Source organism: Salvelinus namaycush, chromosome 7 (genome assembly GCF_016432855.1).
Source record: "Salvelinus namaycush isolate Seneca chromosome 7, SaNama_1.0, whole genome shotgun sequence".
NCBI lineage: Eukaryota > Metazoa > Chordata > Actinopteri > Salmoniformes > Salmonidae > Salvelinus > Salvelinus namaycush.
This window is the reverse complement of record NC_052313.1, coordinates 22,599,813-22,615,238: the sequence shown is the minus strand read 5'-3', so window position 1 is coordinate 22,615,238 and position 15,426 is coordinate 22,599,813. Positions and strand designations below refer to the sequence as shown.

At 41.2% G+C, this 15,426-nt stretch overlaps 1 protein-coding gene across 1 annotated transcript in view; it reads left to right on the top strand.

The window, feature by feature from the left end:
• Positions 1-6,304, top strand: part of LOC120050392 (RNA-binding Raly-like protein) — an 83,054-nt gene extending 76,750 nt beyond the window's left edge. The window contains exon 8 of the mRNA XM_038996980.1: positions 3,883-6,304. The gene's annotated coding sequence lies outside the window, so the exon portion shown is untranslated. The remainder of the gene's footprint in view (positions 1-3,882) is intronic.
• Positions 6,305-15,426: the final 9,122 nt, after the last annotated feature.

The window sequence follows — 15,426 nt, the reverse complement described above, 5'->3', positions numbered from 1 at the left end:
CCTCCGACACCACCAAAACAACCGCTATGCGGAGGTCGGCTAGCGCGGATCTGATAGAATCTAGCCCTTAATCTTAACCATCACCAAGCATTGACTCATCAATCATGTCCTAAAGTAAAAGCACTGTGACAGACGTAGGACCAGTTAGCTCCAGTGAAGGGCAGCTAATGCAGACGCTGACAGAGAGCGTAGTAATGGAGTTGCAATGGGCCAGAACTGGCCACAAACAACATTCATCTCATTTAATAGTGTGGAAGTGGAGAGACTGAATGAATAGCAGGGCCCGAGGAAAATTGTTTCTTCTCGCCTGTCGTCCTCTCAGGCTCAGGGTAATGACCAAGGAAGCCACAGCATCACTAGGCCTAGCATGCAGAGTTATCCTAGCAGGGCTATTTAGTAGTATTTATGACTTCTGTCCAAATGATGCTACATTAATCCAAAGTTCTCTTAGAGACTGGCTGATAGATTAGACCACTAGCCTTGATGTAGACTAGAGAAAATGTTCTATTCATGGTTGTTACAGTATTCATTACGTTTTATTATCGTTGAATGTGTTGTCTTTCTTTGGTTTAAGGTTGATGGAGGAAATGTTACATGGGAGATCATATGTAAAGTACTATGTTGGCCACATATGGTGTTAAAAGTCATAGCATATGGCTGTAATGGACAATGCCAAGTTATCTTTCTCTCTCACTCTCTGCCTCTCCCTGCCTATCCATTCATCTGGAGAGCCAATTCCCTTGCTCATCCACATATAAAACAGCCGTATGTCACGCTGCCATTTCCCATTTCCATTTGATGTTTGCCACTTTCAAATTCAATCGGTGGCCCCATCCATATGCAGCGCAACCTCAGAGTGCATGCTTTAAAAATACCTAAAACACTTCAAACACAAACCGTTCTGCTAAGACATAAGACTATTCTCTAAAACACATAAGACCGATTACAATGGAGGGAATAGCAGCCATTTTACTGACTCCTGACCAATTATGCTATTTTATGTATATTTTTGCGCTGATCTTATCTTTTTTTGTGCATAATGTTTCCGCCATAATTTCCTATGACCAAAAACAGCTTCTGCATATCAGAACAGCTATCACTTACGTCAATTTGGATGAAGACTTATACTTCAATGAATCGGAGGCAAAGGACATATTGATCATCCCGGACCAGGCCCAAATCCCCAACACTAGGAGGAGGCGGCACTATAGAGGTGGGATACCTGTGCAATCACTGGAGAATAAACTGGACGAGCTCTGTTTGAGACTATCCTATCAACGGGAGCTGAAGAACTGTAATATTATATGTTTTACCGAGTCCTGGATGAACAAGGACATGGAAAATATAAATCAAGCTGTTTTTTCTATACATCGGTAGGACAGAACGGCAGCTTCGGGTAAGCTCAGTTTCTTTGCTAACCACAGCTGGTACGCAATCTTTAATATCAAGGAAGTCTCGAGGTCCTGCTCGCCTGAGTTAGAATACCTCACTATTTTCCAAGTGCGTTTTCATCTCTATTTTTTCCTAGCTGTCTATTTACCAACACAAACCGATGCTGGCACTAAGACCGCACTCAACAAGCTGCATAGGGCCCTAAGCAAACAAGAAAATGCTCACCGGAGGAGGCGCTCCTTGTGGCCGGTGATTTTAATGCAGGAAAACTGAAATCCGTTTTACAAAATGTGTATCAGCATGTCACCTGTGCAACTCTAGATCACCTTTACTCCACAGAGACGCATACAAAGCTCTCCCTCGCCCTCCATTTGGCAAATCTGACCATAACACTATCCTCCTGTTTCCTGATTACAAGCAAAAACTCAAACAGGTAGTGGTCCATTGAAGTGGATGCTAAGCGACAGGACCATTTCACTAGCACAGACTGTTCTGGGATTCATCCGATGGCATTGAGGAGGTTACCACATCAGTCACCGGCTTTAATAATAAGTGCATCTACGACGTCATCCCCACAGTGACCGTACGTACATATCCCAACCAGAAGCTATGTATTACAGTCAACATCTGCACTGAGCTAAAGGCTGGAGCTGCCGCGTTCAAGGAGCGGGACACTAATCTGGACGCTTATAAGAAACCCTGCTATGCCCTCCAATGAACCATCAAACAGTCAAAGCGTCAATACAGGACCGAATCCTACTACACTGGCTCTGATGCTCGTTAGAAGTGGCAGGGCATGCAAACTATCACGGAACACAAAGGGAAATCCAGCAACGAGCTGTCCAGTGACTGGAGCTTACCAGATGAGCTAAATACCTTCTATGCTCGCTTCTAGGCAAGCAACACTGAACCACGCATGAGAGCACCATCTGTTCCGGACGACTGATCACGCTCCCCGTAGCCGATATGAGTAAGACCTTTAAACAGGTTAACATTACAAGGCCTCATGGCCAGACGGATTACCATGTGCTGACAAGTGTCTTCACTGACATTTTCAACCTCTCCCTGACCCAGTCTGTAATACTCTCCCTTTGCCCAAGAATGCCAATGTAACCTGTCTAAATGACTAACTACAGCTCAGCGTTCAACACCATAGTGCCCTCCAAGCTCATCACTAAGCTAATGACCCTGGGATTAAACACCTCCCTCTGCAACAGAGATCAGAGATCTGGAATGTGGTGCCAGGACAACAACCTCTCCCTCAACATGAATAAGACAAAGATAACAGAGGGCCGAGCACGCCCCCATTTACATCAATAGGGCTGTAGTGGAGCGGGTTGAGAGCTTCAACTTCCTCGGTATCCACATCACTAAGGACCTATCATGGTCCAAATACACCAACACAGTCATGAAGAGGGCACAACAATGACTCTTGCCCCTCGTGGAGGCTGAAAAGATTTGGCATGGGCCCTGAGATTCTCAAAACGTTCTACAGTTGCACTATTGAGAGCATCTTGACTGGCTGCATCACTGCTTGGTATGGCAACTGCTTTTCTTCCGACCACAAGGCTCTACAAAGGCTAGTACGTACTGCCCAGTACATCACTGGGGCCGAGCTTCCTACCATCCAGGACCTCTATACCAGGCGGTGTCAGAGGCGTTGTCAGAGGAGAAGGCAATAAAACTTGTCAGACTCCAGCCACCCAAGTCATAGACTGTTCTCCCTGCTACCACACGGCAAGTGGTACCGTTACCAAGTCTGGGACCAAAAGGCTCCTAAACAGCTTCTACCACCAAGCCATAAAATTGCTGAACAGTTAATCAAATGGCTACCTGGACTGTTTGCATTGACCTCCTTGTTTTTGCACTGATATTCTTGCACTGGCCCCATGTACACTCTCTGGACTCTACCCACACACTGACACTCCAACATACACATAGTCACACACACAAAAACACACTTTCACACTCTTCACATTCACTGCTGCTACTCTGTTTACTATCTATCCTGATTGCCTAGTACATACAGTATTACCTCAATTACCTCGTACCCCTGCACGTTGACTCGGTACCAGTATGCCTTGTATATAGCCTCGTTATTGTTATTTTACTGTTTTTATTTGCTAATTTTCTTACTTTTTAACTCTGCATTGTTGGGATATGGCTCGTAAGTAAGCAGATTACTGTAAAGTGTTGTATTCGGGGCATTTGACAAATACATTATATTTTATTTGCTGGTAGCAAGGATTGGATTGAACATCAAAGTGAAGAGCTCTAGATAGAATGTCTGGAAGGATTATGGAAGTTCTAGTCCCTACTCCCAAAAGGATCAACAAACTTCCCCAAATTCTAACTATGCGAGCATTAAGCACCGTGTAATCGTCCGATTTGCGGTATTATAAATAGTCACATTAATACAAAGGAAAGCCTGCGGCTATTTCCTGTTTTCTCATCTGCATTTTTGTCATTGTCATTTGTTTATATCTTCAGGACGAGGGAGCGGACATCTCTCCGTCTTCTCTACAGCATCAAGAGACATCCTCATCACCTCCTAGAGAAACCAAAGGATCTCTGGGGGAAGGAACCATTGTGTGGTGTAAAAACAAGATGGTAGTCTCCTTCTTTTCCATCTCTCTCTGTGTGTAGCGGAGACGTTGAACAACATTCAGATGCCCCACTGTGCAGCAGTAACTATATGAATATGGCCTGCTGCTGTCAGAAAAAAATATATAATTTTACTGCATCTGCCCTAATTCACTCCTAGATATTCAATTTGCAATTGTTTTCAAGAGACTGATTCAATCATATTGATGCTAGAGAGAGAAGAACATACTCATTAAAATGGTAGAAGAGTGGGTTATTTGCTGATGATAACTGCCATTCCCTTGAGTTATGTTCATATTTGTTTGTGTATGGCTTTTATTTTCAGTGCTGAACACAGTCAAAGAGGACCATTTTTGCATAAGCGTTTACATTTTTGTCCTGTCGATTTGATCTCTGTTTTTTTCCCCATTTGGCCCGAAAGTAATAAATGATGATAAAACATGCACTATCGAGATCACAAATGGTTTTTTTTTTTAAGGATTTGGAAAGGTACAGAGGAGCATCAGTCTTGCCCATGCATAAGCGATCGCATTTGCGTAACTTTTTTCCAGATGAACCATTTATCACATGCATGCCCTGGGGGGGGATGATCCATTCTTTATTCTGACCTCCTACCAAATTTCAAAGGGGAAATCGGGCTTCCTGTGATAGCCAGCCAACGTCTGCTTTGGCTTCCTACCAGGGAACAGTGTCTCGCTGTAGCCGGCCCTGCACAGTTTGTACTACCCAGCATGCATCACTCTGTAGGAAGCTGTGCCCTCTCTCTCCACATGGATCTGACCTGTACTCGGGAGAGGAGACAAGGAGAGAAACGTGTGTTCTTTTGTCTTATTTGAGCTGACTGCACCACCACCGCAGCACCACATGCGCAGAGGCTTAAAAACCTATCCGAGCAAAAATGAAAAGAGGGAGAATTATAGTGCTGTACTGTCACTTATCTCATCCAATTTAGAAAATCTGCCAAATTGAATAATTAATAGAATTGCTCCCAATGAACTAATTAGACTACTTTTAACTCATTATTGGGATTGGATGTTGAAATATTTTTCTGTTACTGAAATTATAATTTTTCTGTTGTTGATTTTGCAGATTTTTCATTGTTATTGAGTCACCTAATAGGTGAAACAGAATCAAGGTTTCCGATAACCTAAATAGAAAGAGCAGAGGATTATATCGATACACATTCTTGTACACTTTGTATGTTGAGATTTCTCTGCTGAAAGAGGTCTTTGTATTTGGAGTAGAATTCAAAAGGTTCAGAAACTGCCTCTACACAATAGTTGATTTTCGTACAATCACCTCAAATTTGATTTCTGTTTATTAATATTATCACTACTTTTGTATTGTGGAATGTCTTTAAGAAAATGGTCATACCACTACCTGTTTTGATTTCACAATGATATATCCCATTCATTACTCTCAAAAACATAGTTTGAAATTCAATCAGGTCGTCACTACAGTACATCCACACTGCTGAAACACATTGTCACTATACCACTCAAAGCATATTTTAAGTTGATAAAGTAATACATTAGATAATTATGTAGGCCTACTAGGTGGATCAAGAGAAATGCTCATTTTAATACTATTGAAAGGGTTTTTAGCCTCTGGTTCAGCAGTGTGGATTTATTGAATTGCAGGCTTTGATTGAATCCTTAGCTGACACCATTGAGTGGAGAAAAGAGTCTCCATAGACCAATTATTTGGGTTTGTTTGTTTGTTTATTGACGAGTAATGCAATTAGTAGTATGTCATGTTTTGCATACAAGGTCATCTTTAACTCAAATCTAACTCCATAATTTTGTCTGCGGTTTATGCTACTCTACACCTTGCAAATCAAAGCAAACCTTGCTATCAAAAGCAACAAGTGTAATTTGGTGCCAGTGGAGAGGATTAACCAAAAACCATTGAAACATCACAGAGTTGGATGTGATCTTAAAGCCCGGAAAATTAGATGACATCGTGACCTTGTTGCAATTGACCCCCTGTGTTTAAAAGAATACTGTACTTGGGTTGGGAGTGGAAAAGGGTATTTTAGAGATGTGCAATTAAAAAATATTGTTGCATAGAAATGTACATTTTTGTAAAGATATTTTTATGAATGGCATGTTTAATCTGTGTTTTTCATTTGAATGTATATGGTTGCAACTGTTGTATGGCTATAGGGTCCATTGCATAGAACATAATACGATGACGTGTCATTGAAAATAAAAATGTTTTATTTGTTTTCTCTTGTCGATAAAATGTTTCTGATTTATGTCATGTAATTTGAATGACACACATTTTATTTTACTTTGAAAATAAACAAACTGAAAGACAACTGAAATGATAATATATTGTCAATAATAATGCAGTTATTGATAGCTATTTACAATACATTATCTTTGTGTTAAATTTCATCACACATTTTAGATGTTCTAAAATCTCTTGGTAATGTTAAGACAAACCTATTATTAAATGGGCAGACCATGAAGTGTGTGCTTAGTGCTGTCCTTTCATTCTACCTCCCCAGAAAGTGTTATCTAGATTCTAGACAGAGGTCACTGTATGAATTCATATTCCATGCCCAAATAAGGTAATTCCTCGAACAACTCCAAATAGATGGGTTAGCTGACAACATCACGAAAATGATGCTCACCCTCAATGGGGCAGATACTGTAGCTAGCAACAATGGCAAGAAGCTGCCATGTAGCTTGTTTCAGCTAGTTTTATCTAGTTCTTGATACCATGTCTTGTTTTGAGGTGTTTTGACTGATGTCATGTCTATGCTATTTGATTTTGAATTTTAGGGCCCCTGTATGTATAAAAAATATATAAATAAATTACTACTATAGCCCATAGAAACGCATTGAATAACTCATTCATAAATAGCAAAAAAGACAGTAATATATATATTTTTTGAAATGTCTGTCCTATATCAAGGAGATATAAGAAAGCTCAGGAAATAGTTTGGGTTTTGGACACATTTAACAACTTTTTCCCCCACAAAACTACCTCCACACTTCCATTCATTTCTATGGGTTACCTACACACGATTCCCGTGATACTTGTAGGGGTCGTAGATCAACACGGAGAACACCATCGAGTCTCATCTTATATGAGTTAGTAGGCCAAACCGTTCGGACGCTACAGACGTTTTCGTGAGAAGACTGATTTTCGGGTTGTCTCCTGGTCTGACAAACATCGCTGTAGCTCTGCCATTTTGTACCGAAAATGCGGAGGGCCGACAGGCGGATGTGGGGGATTGAGACACAGCCCATGCAACAAAAAAAACATATCTCTAGCGTAAACTGATGGATTTGTATAGGGATTTTTTAGGATGTTAATTAGATTGATGCACAGGTGCGTCAATGGACTCTTAGATGAAATCAAATGTATTTATAAAGCCCTTCTTACATCAGCTAATATCTCAAAGTGATGTACAGAAACCCAGCCTAAAACCCCAAACAGCAAGCAATGCAGGTGTAGAAGCACGGTGGCTAGGAAAAACTCCCTAGAAAGGCCAGAACCTAGGAAGAAACCTAGAGAGGAACCAGGCTATGAGGGGTGGCCAGTCTTCTTCTGGCTGTGCCAGGTGGAGATTATAACAGAACATGGCCAAGATGTTCAAATGTTCATAGATGACCAGCAGGGTCAAATAATAATAATCACAATGGTTGTCGAGGGTTCAACAGGTCAGCATCTCAGGAGTAAATGTCAGTTGGCTTTTCATAGCCGATCATTGAGAGTATCTCTACCGCTCCTGCTGTCTCTAGAGAGTTGAAAACAGCAGGTCTGGGACAGGTAGCACGTCCGGTGAACAGGTCAGGGTTCCATAGCCGCAGGCAGAACAGTTGAAACTGGAGGAGCAGCACGGCCAGGTCGACTGGGTCCAGCAAGGAGTCATCAGGCCAGGTAGTCCTGAGGCATGGTCCTAGGTCCTCCGAGAGAGAAAGAAAGAAAGAAAGAAAGAAAGAAAGAAAGAGAGAAAGAAAGAGAGAAAGAAAGAAAGAGAGAAAGAAAGAGAGAAAGAAAGAGAGAATTAGAGAGAGCATACTTAAATTCACACAGGACACCAGATAAGACAGGAGGGGCAAACCCAGACAGGAAGATCACGTCAGTAACTCAACCCACTCAAGTGACGCACCCCTCCTAGGGACGGCATGGAAGAGCACCAGTAAGCCAGTGACTCAGCCCCTGTAATAGGGTTAGAGGCAGAGAATCCCAGTGGAGAGAGGGGAACCGGCCAGGCAGAGACAGCAAGGGCGGTTCGTTGCTTAAGGATTTTAATGAAAGAGCTCTTTCACATAACGGTGACTTGTTAAGGTATGACAATGTCCTTGAAAGGTGTGCAGTACGTCCTATGCCTTCAACAGGGTACCTTTTAAAGGTAGCAACGCAGCAACAGATGGCTAATTTACACCAGTCAATTAATCAACAGTAAAAGGTAATGTCCCACTGTTAACGAGGGCCAACTGTGATGTCACAGGTAATTAGCCCACTGTATTAAATGGTTCCACAATACCTGGTATGATGGCCCACAGCTGTTTCATTTAACCCGTATTTATGAAACCATTCACCCCAAATAATGTGTTGGTAATGTGGTCTGCTCCTTTGGGCAATTGAATTACAGACTTTAGGATGGAAGCCAAATGGAGATAAAAAAAAAGAATAATCCTGTTAAATATGAAAGTAATAAGGGATATAAAGGTATAAAATAGTTACAGACATAATTTCATTAAACTAAGTTCTGATATAGTGTAGGTCTAGACATTCTACAGCTATTCATTTGTCGAGCTGTAACCTACTCTGTGTTCTCATTCATAGAAGTCGACCTAAATGCATAATAATCAGGTGGCTTTTTTAATCCTTCAATATTGATTTGTTTGTCTACATTTGGAAAACAAATAGACGTACCGTTGTCTTATAAGCTTATCAGCTCAGTCACAAAGTCCTATCTTAACATTAATGCGCCTGTTTGCTGACAGATTTGCCAATCTGCAAATGTTCATCATATTCCAATTATGCTTATTACAAATATGAATTACTGAGGGGGGGGGATAAACTTCATTTGGACGAATGCCAAAGTAAATTAACATTTTGGCATCGAAATGGAGCAGGCATTATGCTGATAACAACTTTCCTTTTCACACTCCAACATTTTCCCATTGGTCTCGTTATTCATCTATTCCCTACCTACCATTTATTTACAGTCCTGGACATTCCAAATGTGGAAGAAAAAACCTAATACAGTATCCAATTTCATATCCAAAAAGTTATAGAGGATTTGCCATATTGCAAATGTTCATCTCCCCAGCTCACTGCACAAATCGTCATTAACATTTATATTATATTAGCTCAGGGGTGGATGATGTGCATATTTGCAAGGTCTGATTTGAAAAATATTTAAATGAGTGTGTAGTGTTGTGTGTGCGTACATGCATGTGTGTGTGTGTGTGTGTGTGTGTGTATGTTGACAATAATCTTAGTTTCAGGCTCTAGAGTAAATCAGAATAAAGTGACCTGATTTCTCGTGTCTCTCAACGGATTCATGAAATATGACAAAATTAGAATGACAAATACCACTGACAAAGACTGAAGGTTAAATTGAGAGAACCGGTCAATTACATCCAACTGGGCATTCATTTTGGAATGTTTTTTTCCAGCCACATCACAGAGCATTGAACGAGTCATTCAAGTCATCGAACGAGTCATTTACTGCGAGTATATTTTTTAACAGCACTTGAGATGTAATACCACTTCAACTTTGAAAAACAGCACCATTAAGAGAATAATTTCCTGGCTATTGATGAATAACATAAAGGATTTAAAGCTGAGGTGGAACAATTCTTTTTCCTGAAAGAGTCATTGTGAAAGTCATCCAGACTGGCCCTTATGTATCCATCAATGGATAATTTAACATGGAAAATATGCCACTGTGATGAATGACAGGAGGATAATGGGAGAGAGGTAGTATGCAAAGGTCAATTTTGACTTAGCTAATGGGCAGACATATGGGTATCTGGGTGAGGCTTCTCACTTCGAGACAAAAAAATATATATTTAAAGTAATATTTAAAGGCTACAGAGTGCATGACACTCATGTGATGATTGTAGATGGTAAATATTCTGAAAAATCTCAAACTGTATACTGACATTAGTATACCAACACTGACTACTTAACTCTGACATTGACAGTTAATGAGAATTGATGACCATTAGTCAATACTGGGGATGATTCATTGATCAACTACATTCAATACTGATGACATTAGACAGACGGTACAATGATACAGTCCCCAATGTGCAATGCATCTATGTAGTCTGTTATCTGTGCTAAATGTGCTGAATTAATATGACTATATAATCCAGTCTAATAAAAGTTTTTTCTACAGCTTGACCTTGGGGGCGTCTTTGCTTCTTGACAGTGACACTGACAGATCTATTCTACCGGGGAGAGAAATTAACAACCAGAGAGAAAGCGAGAGGAAAGGGAAAGAGAGCGAGAGAGGAAGAGAGCGAGCGAGAGAGTAGTAGGTTACAATGGAACAAGAATTTGCCTAAGAAAGTTATCTCTCTTTTAAAAAGAGCTCCCTACATACCTACATACCTTTAGGTGGGTGTGTGTAATTGAATCCCTCCACCTTGGCTTCACGGTCAGGGGCCCCTGGGGGCCGAGGTGACAGGCTCCCATAGATAACACACTATCGCCAGCCTGATGACTGCCTGTGGACAGACTCATTATGCCACCAGCCTATTGTGCATCTGAATGGAGAAATGATAGCGTTTGGGAGACAGAATTGTCATATTATAATTATGAACACTGGGTGGAAAGGAAAAAAGCCCCCTAAGAGTTGTGCCGATACACCCACAGCGACACCAATTACATTTTCAACAGGACAGAGTCCATTCACACACAACTGCAAATGAGATTTCCAATTTAATAGCACTACCTGTCTTTATTATCGTTCACGGCATGACAGAACTTCCAGCTGAAAATCAACAGGCTGGAATGGCAATATCCCATTTGAAATAATAAGAAAACGACCACATCGAAACACCAATATTCAGTGAGTGTACAAAACATCCATGACATAGACTGACCAGGTGAATCCAGGTGAAAGCTATGATCCCTTATTGATGTCACTTGTTAAATTCACTTCAATCAGTGTAGATGAAGGGGAGGGGACAGGTTAAAGAAAGATTTTTAAGCCTTGAGACAGTTGAGACATGGATTGTGTATGTGTGCCAATCAATATGGTGAATGGGCAAGACAAAGGATGGAAATGCCTTTGAACCAGTGGAGGCTGGTGGGAAGAGCTATAGGAGGACGAGCTCATTGTAATGGCTGGAATGGAATAAATGGAACAGTATCAAACATATGGAAGTCACATGTTTGACTCAGTTTCATTTGTTCCATTCCAGCTATTTCAATGATCCGATCCTCCTATAGCGCCTCCCACAAGCCTCCACAGCTTTGAACGAGGTATGGTAGTAGGTGCCATGTGCACCGGTTTGTGTCAAGAACTGTAGCGCTGATGGGTTTTTCACGCTCAACAATTTCCCATGTGTATCAAGAATGGTCTACCACCCAAAGGACATCCAGCCAACTTGACACAACTGTGGGAAGCATTGGAGTCAACATGGGCCAGCATCCCTTTCAACTTTCAACCTTGTAGAGTGACCTGACAAATTGAGGGCAAAATATTAAGAAGGTGTTCTTAATGTTTTGTACAATCAGTGTATTAGCCAAAATGGGATTTAAAAAAGATTATGGATGACAGCAATTATGGAAAAATTCTAACTATTATCCAAGAATATAGTCGACAAAAGAAGCACCGCTGTGTGCATGCATTCATGTTTTCCTCTCAGAACATGTCTGCAAAGATATTTTATTTCCAAAGGAATTCAAGCCATTGTGGTAGAAAGAAAAGCAGCCCTATCAGTCTGGATCTGTCTAGCCCATATACTGTAAGATGGCAGAGCCATTGAACGAACAGCGTGAATGATGCACTTCTTTACAGATATAACCGACATCTGTGTACTATCTTAGCATATAGTGCTGCCTCCCTGAACTTGCTTCCGACTTGGCTTGAACCACGGATCTGTCGCCAACACACAACACCACTTGCCAACGTACGGACCGGTTGAGCTGTACAAAAGGATCCAATTTGATAGCTCCATCGGCGACATTTTAAGCTGTGGAGTGAGCTTACAGTTTTTTACTTTGTTACACACATATGGTCATACATATTCATCATACATTCTTCTAGCTCTCCGAGTTATTTGGAAGACAGAGGAAGAGAATAAAACAAATTCCCCTCTGATCCAGTTCAGCTTTTGAGGACGAAAATTGCATATCGACCATCACCGCGGTGATAGCGGCTTATATCTCACTGTTGATTGATTTCCTGCAAGTCGTGACTGGCTCGGCCAAACCACCAGTGATGTGAGATGGGTTTCAGGGGTTGCAGAGAGCCGCGAGGTCGATACACATAATCAGATACAGCAAATTCACTGTCCAACTAGTCTGATAGACTTTCATGAACTTTCTTATGCTTGATAGTATTGGAGATTATGAGCTCTGTTTTTCAGGGTTTTTACCCCCTTTCTTCTATTTTTGTGGCTATAGCTGGAGGTAGAAAGGGGATACTGAAATGAAGGTCATTCCATTCAACTCTGTGAAGGGGCTTTGTGTAATCAGTGCTGTCAGACTGAAAGTGACTGAGGGTTGTGGACGAGGCTGGGGCAGAGAGTTCTCTGATATTGTGTAGGAGAGTGGCAGGACTGCGACTCAGTAGGGGGCCAGTCTTTCTGATGACACTTTTCTATGCATTCTCAGATTCTCGATGGAGCCTTGTGGCTTTCGTAGGATTAGTAATTCACTGACCATTGATTTTCATACAAAAATGCATTGCCTTTTGGCATGGCTGTCAAAAAATAAATTGACCAATCATATGCCACACATTTTGATCAGTTTCCAAATTTGATTGTAGAATCTGGGGGTCTAGACGGGGAGCAATTTGACTCCCATTTGGCCTCAGATATGCCGTAATTAAAAGGGTAACACAATCCATAATCTACAGAAGGCACCACAGACTGCTCCACATGCCATAATTAACCCTTTACACTCGTACCCTTATACGGGTTGAAAATGTCAGATTTGGACACTGATAAGCGCCTAAATTGGAACGCAGTGGCTGTACAGTAGTATGCTATAAACGACATCAGAGCTCAGGCTCTGCGCTTCACAGCAATGTATGGGTTTTGATTGACAGCTGTTCTGAACTGAGCACCGCATGCAACAAGAGGTTGCCCTCGTCCCTCCCGCTAATTGGGAAACTTTTGCAAATGTTTTGTTGTCTGAGTGAGGGAAATGAGGGAAATGCTGTAAATTAAGACGACTCAATGTATTTTGAAAGATTAAACGTTGAGGATTATAATAAATACCACTTTGATGTCATACAAGCAAGCCAAACACCCATATCATAAAACTCATGTCATCTATAGTGTAAAAGTTTATGATCACTGATGTTTGATGTAAAGTTACAAGATGGCAAGGCGTCATACACTGGGTTGTTCTGAACAGGATGTGTCTATGTTTGTTTATTGTGAAGAAAATACACGGCGAAACACGTACCTGAGTGCACCAGAAATACAATCTGTTTCTCTGAATTGCCTTGTGAAAGCATAATACTGTAAGATAGTATTTTATAATTTAGCAAGTCATGTTGGCAATAGAACAAGCGTTCAAATTATGCTCACCTGACCCAGATTACGATTTATAATGGGCCATTTTTGGATTCCATAAACAACAACAGTAATTGTGTGATGGCGGGGATACAGGGTTGTGTTACAAACAAAACAACTACAAGTCTGCTTGCTCTAGTTCAGGGGTAGGCAACTAGATTCAGCAGGCAATTTTTGTCGGAGCGGATGGTCAGGGGGCCAGACCATAATTATAGTAATTTGTACAGTGCAAATTGACCACAACTAACCCCCAAAACAGAGATCGTATATCATTTCATACCTTGATTATATTGAGATGCGATCTCTCTTTTTTTTATTAGTGGGAATACTTGGTGAACAGATTTTCTAAATAAAACACATTTCTAGCTGAATTCCTGAATTTTCACCAATAAATAAAATGGGGAACCAAAAAAATTACTCTTGTGGAAAAGTTTTGGCCTGCAGACTGCCTGTTACCGACCCCTGCTCTAGTTCCTCAACAACAGGAGAGGTATAAAAAAAAACACAATTTACAGTAATTGAAGACTATTCTTTAAATCATAAAAGTGCATTGAAATATCTTAGGAATTGTGCACACTTTGGAGAGGTTAGTTGAAGACTCTTCTTTGAGTTATAAAAGTGCATTGGAGAGGTGATCCTGTGGAATGGCGAGTAATGGGCACCGGAAGGGGTGGCTGCCGTTTTACAGGCTCCTATCCAATTGTGCTATTCTGTGTGTTTTTTTTGCTTTGTTAGTAACTTTTTTGTACATCATTTTTCTGCCACCGTGTCTTATGACTGGAAAGAGCTTCTGGACATCAGAACCGAAATTACTCACCTCGGACTGAACAAAGAGTTTTCTTTAACGAATCAGAGGTGAAAGATTTATGGCTCCTCCCAGACCAGGCCCAAATCCCAGTCATTCGCATGAAGAGGAGATGCCGATACAAGAGGCGCATATCCAGGTGCTTGGTGAGAATTCGTCAACAAGTGGATAATACGCCATCCATCCTACTGGACGAATGTGCAGTAACTGGAGAATAACTGGATGAGCTCCGTTCGAGACTATCCTACCAACAGGATATTGAAAACGGTAATATCTTATGGTTCACCGAGTCATGGCTGGGTTTTCCATGCATCGGCAAGACAGAACAGCAACCTCCGGTAAGATGAGGGATGGTGGTCTGTGTCTATTTGTCAACAAAAGCTGGTGCGTGATCTCTAATATTAAATCTTAAGGTTTTGCTCGCCTGAGGTAGAGTACCTCATGATAAGCTGAGGATCACACTATTTATCAAGAGAGTTTTAATCTATATTTTTCGTAGCTGTCTATTTACCACCACAAACCGATGCAGGCGCTTAGACCACACTCAACAAGCTGCATAAGGCCATAAGCAAACAAGAGAATGCTCACCCAGGAGCGGACTTTAATGCAGGAAAACTTAAATCCATTTTACCTCATTTCTACCAGCATGTTACATGTGCAACCAGAAGGAACACAACTCTAGACCACCTTTACTCCACACACAGAAACGTGTACAAAGCCCTCCCTCGCCTTTTGGCAAATCTGACCATAATTCTATCCTGCTTACAAGCAAAAACTAATCTGGGAGTACCAGTGACTCACTCAATACGGAAGGGGTCTGATGATGCAGATGCCAAGCTACAGGACTGTTTTGCTAGCACAAACTGGAATATGTTCCGGGATTCATCTGATGGCATT